The 14,895-nt window shown below is 35.6% G+C and overlaps 1 pseudogene; it reads right to left on the bottom strand.

Annotated features, from left to right (window-relative positions):
- Nucleotides 1–690: 690 nt before the first annotated feature.
- Nucleotides 691–827, bottom strand: LOC145248473 (U2 spliceosomal RNA; annotated as a pseudogene).
- Between the last annotated feature and the right edge of the window lie 14,068 nt (nt 828–14,895).

Genomic DNA, 14,895 nt, shown 5'->3' with positions numbered 1-14,895 from the left:
ACAGAGGTACTTTTAAAAATGTGCTTTTTTTATTCACCTTTGATTTTCCAAACATGGATTAGAACTCAGTTTTGTTTTAAATAAAAAAAAACTTGAAATTTGCTGGAGAGGTAAGAATAAGAGAATTGATATATGCAATGATCTTATGAACTTATATATAATCTCACATTGAGGAAGATGGGATATTGGAGAATTTGGACGTATAACTATCTACTGTCTTGTAATAACGGCGAATAAATGTGAGATAGACGCTGGGGTATATAATTTAGTGCGTTTAGAATAAGATAGGATGGAAAAGCTTAGAGATTAGGCGATGTCAATATGATAATTCGAGTTGAAAATCATTTACGAAGAGGGGACGGCAAGAATCTTATATGACGTTACATGGGTCAAAGAGAGAATATGTGAGTCGTTTCTAAGACGATAAACATTAGTCGCGTGCTCTCGTGTAATGAATAAATGCGTGAATGTAGGATTGATATGAAAGATAAACTAAAATGACCGAAAAATGGGCTGAAATGACTTAAATAAGTAAAAAGTAAATGACTTAGAATGGTTTTAATGAACTTAAGGATGAATTGAATGACCTTAAGAATGACTTGAATGCTTAAAAAAATACTGGATTCCTTCAAAAACAACTTGAATGATCTGGAGAATGACTTTAATGGCTTTGAGACTGAGTGGTTGTAAAGTGGGTGATTATTTTACATTGAATTAATACAGAAAAGTGATCCCCCACTTTATATCACAAAGCTACAAACATAAGTACAGCATGTAGTAAGAACAGATAATACACTTTGATCTTGGCCAAAAGGCCAAGAAAAGCTTAAAAAGCTAAGAACATCATCTATTAACAACAAACCTTTGATTTTAACCAAAAAGGCTAAGCACAAAAGTGTTACGGGCACACCGGCAGACCGACCGACCGACAGACCGACCGACCGACCGACCGACGAATAGAGTCGCTTGCACGCGACTAAAAACAGGTGGTTCGGAAGGAAATAAGAAATTATCACTATAAATGAAATGGCGGATTAGTGATTTTGATTTCTCCCCCCCGCCAGTGTTTGCAGATGATTTAGAGCGAATAATATATTGAATAAATGACCAGTTTAAAGTATAAATAATATGATTTAATTACAAAGTAACATTCCCTTTGTTTAAGAGAATCACACGAAAACACATTCTAGGGAAAGGCCAGTAGCTTAAGCATGATTAGCAATTCGTGAAGCTTAATGTTATTGTAATGATTGCGACAAATTGCTTGTTTTGCGTAAAACATGCTTAGATTGTCGGGATGTAGTAAATACAGATATGTTTTCACATGACTCAAATGGAGAGGGTGATTGAAATAGATATCTGCTTGGAAACATTCGAGGCGTTTGGATGTGTATCCTCATATGAATAAACTGTAAAGAGCATTACTATTGTGGAAGGTAACCTGAAAGGTCCATTTAATTAGTGAATACACCGATTTGTATTAGCGAACGCTATTTCTCTTCTAGAATAACTCCATCTACTTGTTTAGGAAGCTTGATTTTCCCCATATTAAAAACCTATCTTGTACTTAACTCTGCACCCGGCGGAACCCATGTTAATAGTGAGTAAAAGTGGTTGTAATTAAAAGTAATTATCTGTTCAAAATTGTTCCCAGACTCTGACACAGTGTTTATTCCTCTTCCATTTCGATATTCTAGATTATTCCTTTTAATTTTTATTTATTTCGCGGAGTTATAGAACTATTTTATGCGAACTGACATAAAAATTTACGATTATTCACTGATCACCGATCAGTGATATACACGTGCCTTTACACTCAATGACTTTGCGCGTAAAATTCCTATCATGCGCAACAGACAAAGAACTCTGACTGAAACTTCAAAACAAATGCCAAGACCTTGTCACTATATATTCAATGCTAGAGAGAATTATCTTCGCTGACTGTGGTTAAAAAAGATGTTTCATGGCGCCATAACTATCGTGTTGTTCGTAAATTGAGAGAAAACACAAAAGAAATCAAACGGTAACAATTGTGATATATATATATATATATATATATATATATATATATATATGTGTGTGTGTGTGTGTGTGTGTGTGTGTGTGTGTGTGTGTACGCATGCATGCGTGTGTTTATATATAGAAAGAGAAACAGAGAGAGAGAGAGAAACAGAGAGAGAGAGAGAGAGAGAGAGAGAGAGAGAGAGAGAGAGAGGGGAGAGTAAAATAGGCGAAATAAAATAATGTTTTAACAAGGGAAATAATGGTTGATAGAGAATGAGTAATGCAATACACAACAAACCGACGCGAATTAGAAAATGATACAGCGTTGGAAAATTCATTTTTCCGGCCTTCAGATTTTAAATAAGGTGTGATAACTGTTATTTCTACAGTTTAATAAGACTCGCCGATACATATACATTTTTAATTACTTCTCACATTCCAGGAGAACAATTTTTAAGAGCTAGATTTTTTCTCTCTAATATATATATATATTAGTCTGCACGGTACTCAAGATAGCCAATCTGTAACAACATGGCGATGGATTTTTTCCCCAAACGAACGCAGCAGGTTTATCATGTACAAAATTAACTTGTTGTTGGTAACATCGGATGGAAATTACATCTGCCGAGTTGGTGAGAAAGAAAATATTTATAAAAACATAAAAACGTAGAATTGTCCTCTCATTAACGAAACGGCTGTAACGAGGAGATCCAAGATGAAATAAACAAGAGTTATATGAAATAAAAAATGTAAGTCTTTGAATTTCAACAACGTTTTGTACCATATATACATATATATATATATATATATATTTATATATATATATATATATATATATATGCATATATATATATAATATCGTTACATTTCATGTTTAATTTTGTGAAAAAAAATATTTGTATGATCGTTTGTGATTATTAAGTTAAACATATTTATAATTAAAAATATATTAGGAAAAAAGTTATTTTGAAGAATGCTTCATGAAAACGGTCGAGTTAACGGCGTTTTATTTTTCCCGTTTTATTTGTTGTGGAACTTTCGAAAAATAATCTAAATTAATGAACACTAATACAAATGTAGAAACATTTATACATATTTAAATGTATATCTGTTACATAGTTCGGCATAATTATATGTTTTTATATTTGAATATAAATGATTTACTTAAAAACTTCATGGAATATTGTTGTGGGGGGTCACCCTCCAAATTGACTGCTCTATCCATTATATAAACCATAGACCTTTTGATCCCAGGTGTGGATTATATACCATGGCGACCCCGCCTGCTCGGTTACGTTTACGTTTTAAGTCGTAACCTTTTTACGTCGTTGTTCCAGTTGTTTAAACTGCATTCCGTTGTTCTGTTTTCTTTGTGAAAATAACACTGGCGACATTGGATTCGGAGAACGTACTCACGTTTAAAAACAGTGTTCTAAAAAACTATACACTGAGGACATTGGATTCAAGGAGCATACTAAAACCGAAACCAGCAACGACATTGGGAAAATACTCGCGCTGAAATAGTATTCTAAAAATACTAACGACGTCGGACCCAAATGTTATCAAGCCTAAGGAAGTGTCTAACACAACACTTGCAACTGAAAGGTTCACGGTAACTAAAAAAGAAAACAAACAAAAAAACGCGGATCATTACAGAAAAAAAGAGTTGAAAAGAAAACAGTCCGTCACGCTGTACTTCTGCAAAAAGAAATAGTTTCGTCGTGACTTAGAAAAGTTCAATTTTATAATTTTGGAAAAAGAATTCGTCACTAGTTGTTTTCGCTGCTAAAATCGGGCGTTATTTTTTTTCTCTTAGAAAAATATACACTTAATTTTTTTTCTTAAGACAATGAACTTTTTATACATTTATGTTTTTATGTTCGTTTTATTGTATGGAGGAAGAAATAAGAAAGAATAACACGGTTTTGTAAAATTCAGCGAACGTTTTGAAATTGATAATGCTGACAAAGCAAAATGGGCGAATTGAAACTAGCGTTGGAACATTTGACCAAGTTGCATATCGATGCCAGAAAGCGTCAGTCACAATTCGAAGACCAGCAAAAGGAATTGTAAAAACAGTATGCGGAATGTCAACTACGAACCGAGAAACAGTTCGCCGGGTGTCAATTATGAACAGAGGAATTGCTTACAGAAATTGTTAAGAATAATGCGAATGCGGAAAGCAATTCAGCATTTTCTAAGAATACGAAATGGACCGCGATAGACAATTTTAAATACGAGGAAGAGGAATAATCATTCGCAGAGTATTTTCGGCGTTATGAAGATATTTTTTTTAATATTGACTGCAGCAGCTGGTCTTATCAAAAGAGAACCAGACTTCTACTACGAAAATTAGAAAACGGCTTAGCATGATAAATTCGTGGATTACATCTTGCCTCGGAAAACAGCAGATTTATAATTCAATGAGACGGTAAATTTGTTTACAGAACTTTTCTTGTCGAAAACGTCTCTTTTCCATAAGCGCTGGAGATGTTTAAATGTGGTAAAGGACGATAATGACGATTTTGCCACCTACGCAGCTGTAGTAAACAAACACTGTGATGACTTAAAGTTGTCTGAACTAACAGCAGACAATTTTTAATATCTTGTATTTGCGCAAGGGTTAACCTCGGGAAAAGATGCGGAAATCAGGCGCAGAGTCCTTACAAAATTAGAAAATGAACTGAACTTAACACTTCAAAAATTGAGGATTGTAAAAAAGTTGAAATTATGAAAAAAAAAGATGCAAGAAATATCGAAGAAGACATCGTGAATATAAAAAAGACACTAAGAAAAAACGGTCGAAATGGCACACATACACTAACCACCGAAGCGCTTGTTTCAGATGTGGTGGAATACATTGGGTAAGGGATTGCCCATTTTTAACAAAAAGATGACATTTGTGCAACAAGACCGGTCATAAAATTTTGCACTGTAGAAAAACTCAGAATAGAAGCCGTGTACGCCAAACCAGAACTAAGGACGACGTAGATGAAAATCTACGCACATACGTAACGGTTAACATTTTCGGAAGGCTATTAAATTCCAATTAGACAGTGGATTGGATCTTTCAATAATAAATCTCTAAACGTGGAAAATATTACGAAAGCTGACTATGTTAAAAACTAACAGAACGATGACGGCCGTTAATAATACAAAAATTCATTTTGAATGTGAATTAATTACAAACGTCACTTTACGGGAGAAAACAAAGATTGTATGTGCTAAAAGATAGTGAGAACTGTTATGATTTAATTTGTTGTTAAGAGTTATCCCCCTTGGGATTGACATTCATAATAAAAGCGCCCTCTGTTTCATTTTCCCGCTCGATCCTTTCAAGAGCGTACGTGTATTTTACAGTTAATAAAACCTTTCTAAAAGGCAATTCTTTTCTTACTGATACTATTCACTTCAATTTTATTAACTGTAAAAAAAAAAAAAAAAATAATGGATCGAATCTTACGTCCCGACAGATTCGAGGTGGAACCTACATGCCCTAATTCCGAAAAATCCTATAGGCATTGGAAATTAACCCTCCAGAATTATATCCGCTCACATAATAACGGATTAATCGAAAACACTTCAGATAATTTCTTTGCCTTGATCAATTGTATTTCAGCCTCTGTTTTCGATTTAATAAGCGATAAAACCGACTACGATAGTGCATTAAGAACATTGGACGCCGCTTATTTAAAACCTGAAAATATTGTTTATAATAGATATCGATTGATGACGACGAAGCAACAAACAACACAAAATATAGATGCCTTCATACTACAATTGGAAATGCTTGCCAAAACATGTAACTTCGAAGCGGTTTCTGCTGAAGAAAACAAAAATCAATACATTCGGGAAGCTTTCATCGGCGGAATTTCTTCTTCGTCCATCCGACAACGACTGTTAGAAAAACCCATCCTGACTTTACAAGACACATATGCCACGGCCAGATCTCTTGAACAAGCAGAAAAGCATTCGATAAGCTACGCAAATAACTTTACTGTAGCAGCTACAAATAATCCTTCGGGCTACAATCGTATAGCTGTGACTAAAGAAAATATGCATCCAAAAGGGGTTTGTTTTTTCTGTGGAAAATCACGTCATCCTCGATATTTATGTCCTGCACGAAACGCCGAATGTAAAAAATGCAAAAAAATGGTCATTGGGCTAAAGTGTGTAAATCTTCTATTTCTAACACTCATACTACTGTTCTTTACGACGACTCTGACTACCCCTCACCTTCTCTATCCTGACTAGGAACTAACTCCAAAGATGTCACATTCACTCAATGCCAAATTAACGGGCACTTCGTGAACGCTATGGTGGACTCCGGCAGTGTAAAAACATTCATTAATGAAAATACTGCTAAAAAACTTAAACTCTTCACAATACCTAAAAACAAAACTATAGCTCTGGCTGCTTCCGATCAACATGCTAAAATAACTGGCGAAGCTGTCGTGGATTTAATACTGAAAGATAAAACCCATTCTGGAATAACAATTGAAATCATTGAAAACCTTTTCATTGATTTAATAATCGGAAAAGATATTTTTAAAAAATATAAAAAAGTAACACTTAAATTCGACGGTCCTAGAGACAAACTTATAATTGGAGCTATAAACACGAATAATTTTTTTCCTACCATAAACGTTCCACCCCCTCCTCTCTTTTCTAATCTTTCTCCTCATACTACTCCTATTGCGACAAAATCCCGACGTTACACTTTTGCCGCCAACAAATTCATAAAAGAAGAGACTGCTAGAATGTTGAAAGAAGGCATAATTGAACCTTCGATATCTCCGTGGCGAGCGCAGGTTCTTGTAACTTCGAATGGGAATCATAAGAAAAGAATGGTAGTCGACTACAGCGATACCATCAATAGATTCACGGAACTAGACGCTTACCCAATGCCTAATATCAATAAGATGGTAGACGACATCGCTCAATATAACATCTTCTCTACTCTCGACCTAAAATCTGCTTATCACCAAATACCTATAAATCATGCTGATCGTAAATTCACCGCGTTTGAAGTAAGTGGCAAACTTTTTCAATTTACTCGTCTTCCTTTTGGCGTCACCAATGGAGTAAGTGCTTTCCAGAGGAGCATAGACTATATTATAGAAAAAGAAAATCTAACCGATACCTTTGTGTATGTTGATAACGTAACTATATGTGGGAAAAATCAAGAAGAACACGATTACAATCTTCAAAAATTCTACAAAATTGCTAAACAATATAACATCACTTTAAATGAAAATAAAAGCATAATTTCTTCTAGTTCTATTACTCTACTCGGCTACACAATAGAAAATAATCAAATAGCTCCCGATTATCAAAGACTAAAACCATTACTCGAAATGCCACCTCCGCTGAATCTTAAATCTCAAAAAAGAATAGTTGGAATGTTTTCCTATTACTGCAAATTCATTAAAAAATTTTCTGATAAAATTTTATTACTAAATCAAAACAAAGAATTTCCACTACCTCCATCTGTATTAAAATCTTTTCAAACATTGAAAAATGATCTAAAAGACGCCACTTTAATAACGGTAGATCCAAATAAAGAATTTGAAGTAGAAACGGACGCTAGTAACTATTGCATTGCTGCAACACTAAATCAAGAAGGTCGTCCTATTGCATTTTTTTCAAGAACTCTCAATACTAACGAAATTAAGCACCATGCAGTAGAAAAAGAGGCAGCCGCTATTGTAGAAGCTCTCCGTAAGTGGCGACATTTTCTACTCGGCAGGCACTTTAAAGTCATCACAGATCAGAAGAGCATCAGCTTCATATTCGACAATAAAAGAAAATCTAAAATTAAGAATGACAAAATATGTCGTTGGCGTATAGAATTATCCCAATACAATTTCACTATAGTTTATCGACCTGGACCTGAAAATATTGCTGCTGACACATTCTCTCGCATCTCTGCTCTTACTTACAATCTACAAGATCTTCGTGATTTACATAAACAATTATGTCGTCCTGGTGTTTCAAGATTAAGCCATTTTATAAGAACGAGGAACCTCCCTTTTACTTTGGATCAAATTAAGAATATTACTGACTCTTGCTCATCCTGTCAATTACTGAAACCCAAATTCGCCAATACCAATGGAGGGACTCTCATTCAAGCCATATTACCTTTTCAACGATTAAATCTTGATTTTAAAGGCCCTCTACCTACTTCTATACATGGCAACAAATATCTACTTACTCTAATTGATGAGTATTCCCGTTTTCCTTTCGCTTTTCCTTGCAGAGATATGACAAGCAAAACCATTATCCACTGTCTAAACAAACTCTTTTCAATTTTTGGTTTGCCTGACATGATACATACTGACCGTGCTTCTGATTTCTTAGCAAGAGAAATAAAGGATTTTTTACACAAAAAAGGAATTGCTACTTCTAAAACAAGTAGGTATCATCCTGAAGGTAATGGATAGATTGAAAAACTCAACGGTACCTTATGGAAGGCCATTCAAACAACATTACATTCTAATCAAATGAAACTACCTTATTGGGAAGACATACTACCGGACGCACTTCATTCAATTAGATCGTTACTTTGTACTGCCACTAATATGACTCCCCATGATAGACTGTTTAAATATAGTCGTAAATCTGCTTCCGGAATTTCAATTCCTTCTTGGGTTAAACCAGGCCCAATATATATTAGAAACCACACTAAAACAAGTAAACATGACCCTCCTGTAACGCCTGCCACCCTAATAGATGTCAACCCCCACTACGCTTATGTTCAACTACCTTCTGGTACTGAAACCACTGTCAACGTTCGAGACTTAGCTCCAAACTCATCAACTGAAGAAAACTCTAATAATAATCCTACTACTTCAGAGACTTTATTTAAACCTTCTACTAATGAAAACATTGGTCATGAGGAAGACAAAAATCAATCGTCTGATCTTGAAGAAAATCAGATTTCACTAAAAAATAATACTGAAAATCAGCATTCCTGCCAATCTGTGCGGAGGTCGTCCCGAGTTCGACAATTCCCTAGTAAATATAAGGATTTTGTGACTAAATACTGAAAAAAACTGCAGTTTGGGTTCATATGTTATTTGTAAATAAAATGATTCTTATGTGATTGTAAAAAAAAAAAAAAAAAAATTTGTCTATAATTAATTACCCCTTACTTGAATACTTTAGGACGGGGAAAATGTTATGATTTAATTTGTTGTTAAGAGTTATCCCCCTTGGGATTGACATTCATAATAAAAGCGCCCTCTGTTTCATTTTCCCGCTCAATCCTTTCAAGAGCGTACGTGTATTTTACAGTTAATAAAACCTTTCTAAAAGGCAATTCTTTACTTACTGATACTATTCACTTCAAGAACCTCTTTGGTTCTGACAGGATGGAGGAGTTTCGTCTCTGGGATCTTCCTATATCCACATTCTGCAGAAAATAGAATACCCGCCCAGCAGAAACGAAGAAACTTATCATTTGTTTTAAAAAAGAATTCACAAACGTATTTACTCCTGGCCTGAGGAAATGTACAAAAATGGCCGCAGATTTTAAGTTGAAACCTGGCACACAACCGGTGATTAAAAAGAAACGTAATGTCCCGTTCGCTTCCCTGAACAAAATAAATCAGAAATTAAACATATTAGAAAGCATCGGGATACTGGCTAAAATTGAATATAGTGAGTGGGCTGCTCCGACAGTTTACGTAAAGAAAAGGTCCGGGGAAATTCGCGTTTGCGCCGACTTCGCGACCGGATTCAATGAGTCCTTAGAAGATTTTCACTATCCATTACCTAGTCCAGAAGAAGTGTTCACGAAATTAAATAGCGGCAAGTTTTTTTTTCTTAGATCGACCTAAGCGACGCTTACCTACAGATTCCGGTAAACGACAAAAGCGCTAACCTCCTCTGTATTAACACACATCGGGGTTTGTACAGATACGAAAGACTCGCGTTTGGTATAAAGGTGGCACCTGTAATATTCCAGCAAGTAATGGATATTATGCTGTCCGGCTTGGACACCGCAATCGCATATATTGATGACATTATCATACCGAGCAAAAGCAGGGAGGAACATGAAAAGCATATCAGACAAGTATTCAGTCGAATACAAGATTATGGATTTAAGATCAAAACAGATAAATGCGAGTTCTTTTTACAAACAATTAAATACCTGAGTCAAATAATCGATAAAGATGGCAGATGCCAGACCCAGATAGGGAGACCGCTATTAAAGAAATGCCGGCACAAGTAAACATAACTCAATTGCAGAGTTGTTAGGTTTGGCAAATTATTACCAGGGGTTCATCCCAAATATGCACAAATTGCGCGCACCACTTAAGGAATTGCTGAAAAATATAAGGCTTGGGAGTGGACAGAAGATTGGCAGACATCATACCAAGAAATCCTGACTTCAAAACGATTCCTAGCGCATTTCAACCTGCAGTTGGACATAATAGTAGCTAGCGACGCTAGTCAATATGGCGTCGGGGCGTGCATGCTACATCGAATGCCAGATGGCTCGAAACAGCCTATTGCTTTCGCATCACGAACTCTCTTGCCAGCGGAAAAGAATTATTCTCAGATCGAGAAAGAGGCCTTAGGAATTATATTTGCAGTTTCAAAATCCCACCGGTTCTTTTACGGAAGACGTTTTTTCTATAAACCGACCATAAGCCGTTGATATCAATTTTTGGATCAATAAAAGGACTTCCAACATTCAATGCGAACCGACTATTCTGCTGAACTATAATTTTTACAATTCAATTTCTCCCCTGAAAACAACTAGCCCATGCAAACGGTCTATCGAGACTGATTCCTTCCAAAATAGAATCTCTTGAAGATTCAGTAATCGCGGCACTACGTATTAATAGTGATGTAAAAACCATGATAAACAATATTATCCGAGAACTGCTGGTCACACTTCAGGAAATTAAGTCAAAATACCTAAATGACAATTTCATTCAAACCACAAAGCAGAAATTACCACTGGGTGACACGAGTTCAGACATTTTTTCTGGTTGCGACGAAATACTGTTATACGGTGAAACGGTTGTCATACCCCAAACCCTTCAAAAAATAATTCTCAAGGTTTTTCACATAGGGCATCCAGAAATAAACAGAATGAAAAGCCCAATGAAAATTTTTTTATTGGCCATCTATGGACCAATATATTACCGACAAAAGCACCACCGATAACATATAAACCTTGGCCTAAGGCTGAGCAACCATGGTCAAAGATCCACATCGATTATGCGGGACCTGTGGAGGATTTTTATTGCCTGATAGTAGTTGACTCTTACTCTAAATCGCCAGAGGTGCTAAGATGCAAAAAAACGACCATGGCAACAACGACAATTTTTTTATTGGAATTGTTTGCTCGGTTTGGGGTTGTAGACTGTTTGGTGAGCGACAACGCTACACAGTTCACCTCGACAGAGTTCAGAAAATTCTGCGAGACGTATCAAGTCAAGCATATTACGACACCCCAGTACTACGCCAGAAGCAACGACCAGTTCGAACGCTTCGTCGATACGCTTAAAAGGGCATTAGAAAAGGCGCCCGGTATACCGAAAGAAAAGGCCCTTCAGCAATTTCTGCAAGTTTAAAAAATCACGAGTAATCCGAACAAACCAGATGCGGGATCCCCAGCAGAAATCATGTTTGTACGGAAAATAAAATCCATATTTGATAAACTACTATCCAAACACATAGTACACAACAGAACCACTACAATGCCAACGAAACGGTTTAACAGCGGAGATAACATGTATTTTAGAAATAACGTTTCTTTTTGGGAACAGGACACGATCTTACGAATAATCGACCATGTTACATACATCATTCAGGGCCCAAAGTTCCAACATAAGAGAGCCCTGGACCAAATCAGGAAACGCTTCGACGGGGATCAAGAAGAAACCCCGCAGGACGACAGTGAGGCGATTGAAACTGTGTATGACTGTTCTGACATAGACCCTCCAAAAGGGATGTCAGAACCGAGACGCCTCGGCAAAAAGAGGAAGAGCTCAGACCATTTCATGGTCTGCCCCAAAAGGAAGAAATACTGATTTTCACAACCGCGGAAATCAGCTTGGGAGGGGGTTGATGTGGGGGAATTCCCCTCCAAATGGACTGTTCTATCCATTATATAAACCATTTGATCCCAGGTGTGTATTAAACACCAGAGCGACCCTCGCCTGCTCGGTGACGTTTACTACTCTTTTCAGTTGTAACCATTTTACGTTGGTGTTCCAGTTATACATTGTTAAAACTCTATTCCGTTGTTCTGTTTATAGATTAAAATCATATTAAAACAATATATCTCATAATTTAAATAAGATGCTGGCAAAATGTTTTAATTAACGGTAGTTTTTGTATTAAGTAAACAAGTTATCTATTACTGTCTCTTAGTTATCTAGTTCCATGTTTCAATCGGAATGGAGGAGTATAATTTCAGAAGAAGGCGTATGCAGTTTGTTGCTTGGTTGCGGACTTGTGACCGTTACATATGAAAGTTTCTGGGAGAGTCGTTCAGTGATTAGGAAAAGAATAGTGTTTAAAGCCATCTTTGAAATCAAGGAGATGATGTGTAACGGGTGGAAAATCGTGGAACGTCGTGAGAATAAGGGAATATCAGAATCACAATTGTAAAGCGTTCGGTCATTATTATCGTTGGAAATGAAGCATGTTGAAAAAAAGAAAACAGTGGCAAAAAAATAATAATCATAGTTGTTGATGTCAAGATATTACTATGAAATAATGGCCCCAATGTATAATGGAGATGTGTGAGGAGATGGTCTTTAGGGAGTAATTATTATGCTACTCCCTGTATATGTGTATTGTTTGTGAGACTGAATTTTGCCGCAATTTATATAGGAAGATACGATACTATTTAAAAAGAAGCGTAATATTTGAATAACCTGCAGCAAGTATAAGTAGCTTGTGTGAGCATTAGAATTTTTATGTGTCGTCTGGGTTTTCGAGCTATACTGTCTTTTTTGTAAACGGGAAAACGGTTATCATTATATTATATTATATTATATTAGAGATAAAAATAATACAAATAGTATAAGCTTCCGAACTCGTGTGTACTTATACGTCTGTGTATTCCAATCTGAGTGTGTGCTTCGAATATTTACTGAAAGTATATGATCCCACACTGAATTCAAAATAACTGAAATGAGACTAATGACACTAAAAATATATAAAATATGACAAGAAAACACTAAAATCCTACCATCGTATACCCCAAACATATTTATCTAAACAACACTATATATATATATATATATATATATATATATATATGTATATGAGCTGCTTCCAGGCGACAGAGTAATCAATATGTTTTATCAATAATAATTAATTTTCTAATGTTGCTACATGCGATGTAAATTTTACTATAAAATCCGAAACACATAATCGAGGTACAACTACGCAGCTTTAATCTTACGTAGGAAAAACTACGCGATAAATGCTGTACAAAACAATAAAAACATATATGAGATATTTTTTCGTCGAAGAATAAATCAATTCGCTATAAATCTTCAGAATCAGTGAAAGAAAATTAAAATATTTTTGTGTCTATTTAAAATGGAAGACGTTATTTTTATCAGTTATATAGCATTAGTTCACTAATCTATCAAAATAAAAATACATGTCTTTTAGTTATTAATCTGTGCCTTTTTCATCGTTGTATTTTTTATTAAGATTAAGCATTTCCTTTGTGCTCATAAAATAGATATTCATACGTGATTGCTGAAGCGAGCACGTACGTTTTCTAGTATATATATATATATATATATATATATATATATATATATAAATATATTTTAGTCATCGACATACAGACCTGTTTCGTTGTTTCACAACTCATCAGTGCCGCTAGACTAACACCTCTCCCAAGCCAAGGATCGAACCTAGAACCGTCGTGATGACAGTCGGCAGTCCTACCCCCTGACTACGGAATCGGTGGCCGAAATTAAACTATCCGAACGTCTATTTAAATAAACATCCGTCCGCTACTCGTAGAGGGCTCAAACGTTTGTTTGTAAACAAAGCGCGAGCTTCGCATTATTTCAGCTAAATTAAGTAGCGAGTAAGATAATTTACGAGAGTGCTCTACCGAAGAGGGGAGCTTTATAAAATATATTTTAGTCATCGACATACAGACCTGTTTCGTTGTTTCACAACTCATCAGTGCCGCTAGACTAACACCTCTCCCAAGCCAAGGATCGAACCTAGAACCGTCGTGATGACAGTCGGCAGTCTTCATCTTTTTCTTCTAGGGGATGGGACATCGAACCAGATGTCTAACATTAACCCCAATTTTAGTGAGTCTAACCAAGAGATCTTTTCAGGATTCTAGCTGTCCCTTTCAGTGCAATCGTTTTTATTTCACCTGCAATTGATTCACCGGTTATGCTTGCTATGTACTTTAAAAAATTTTTTTTCGTAAGCCCAGTTGCTCCTATTATGATTGGTATAATTGAAACATCTTTTAATTTGCAATTTCGTTTCATATCATATATAAGTCCTTGATATTTTGTTATCTTTTCCCTCTCAGCTCTGTTAAGCCCTGATGTGTGTATGCGTGTGTTTAGCGAAATAGATTCGAACATGAAGATGAAGAGAGAAACCAAACGGCGAAAAGTAAAATAATCGCAGGATAGCCTTAATTGTTGTCTTTATCTCTAATGTTATATAAAAGCCAGTTTGTGCGTGCGAGTTCTTACCTCATAGGTTCTGAAACAGCTGAGCGTACCTTTTGCAAATTTCATCCAAAGGTAATTTATATGTCTGGAAATGATATTAGATAGGTGTTGTACAGAAATTCATTCGATAAGTATCGAAAATCGAAAAAATCCGAACTTAAAATGTATTTTTTTATAGGTAAAACATAATTTTACA

This window comes from Euprymna scolopes, chromosome 26, assembly GCF_053919585.1.
Source record: "Euprymna scolopes isolate OS-2025 chromosome 26, ASM5391958v1, whole genome shotgun sequence".
Taxonomy (NCBI): Eukaryota; Metazoa; Mollusca; class Cephalopoda; order Sepiida; family Sepiolidae; genus Euprymna; species Euprymna scolopes.
Note: the sequence above shows the minus strand (reverse complement) of the source record. Positions and strands in the feature narration are given on the sequence as shown.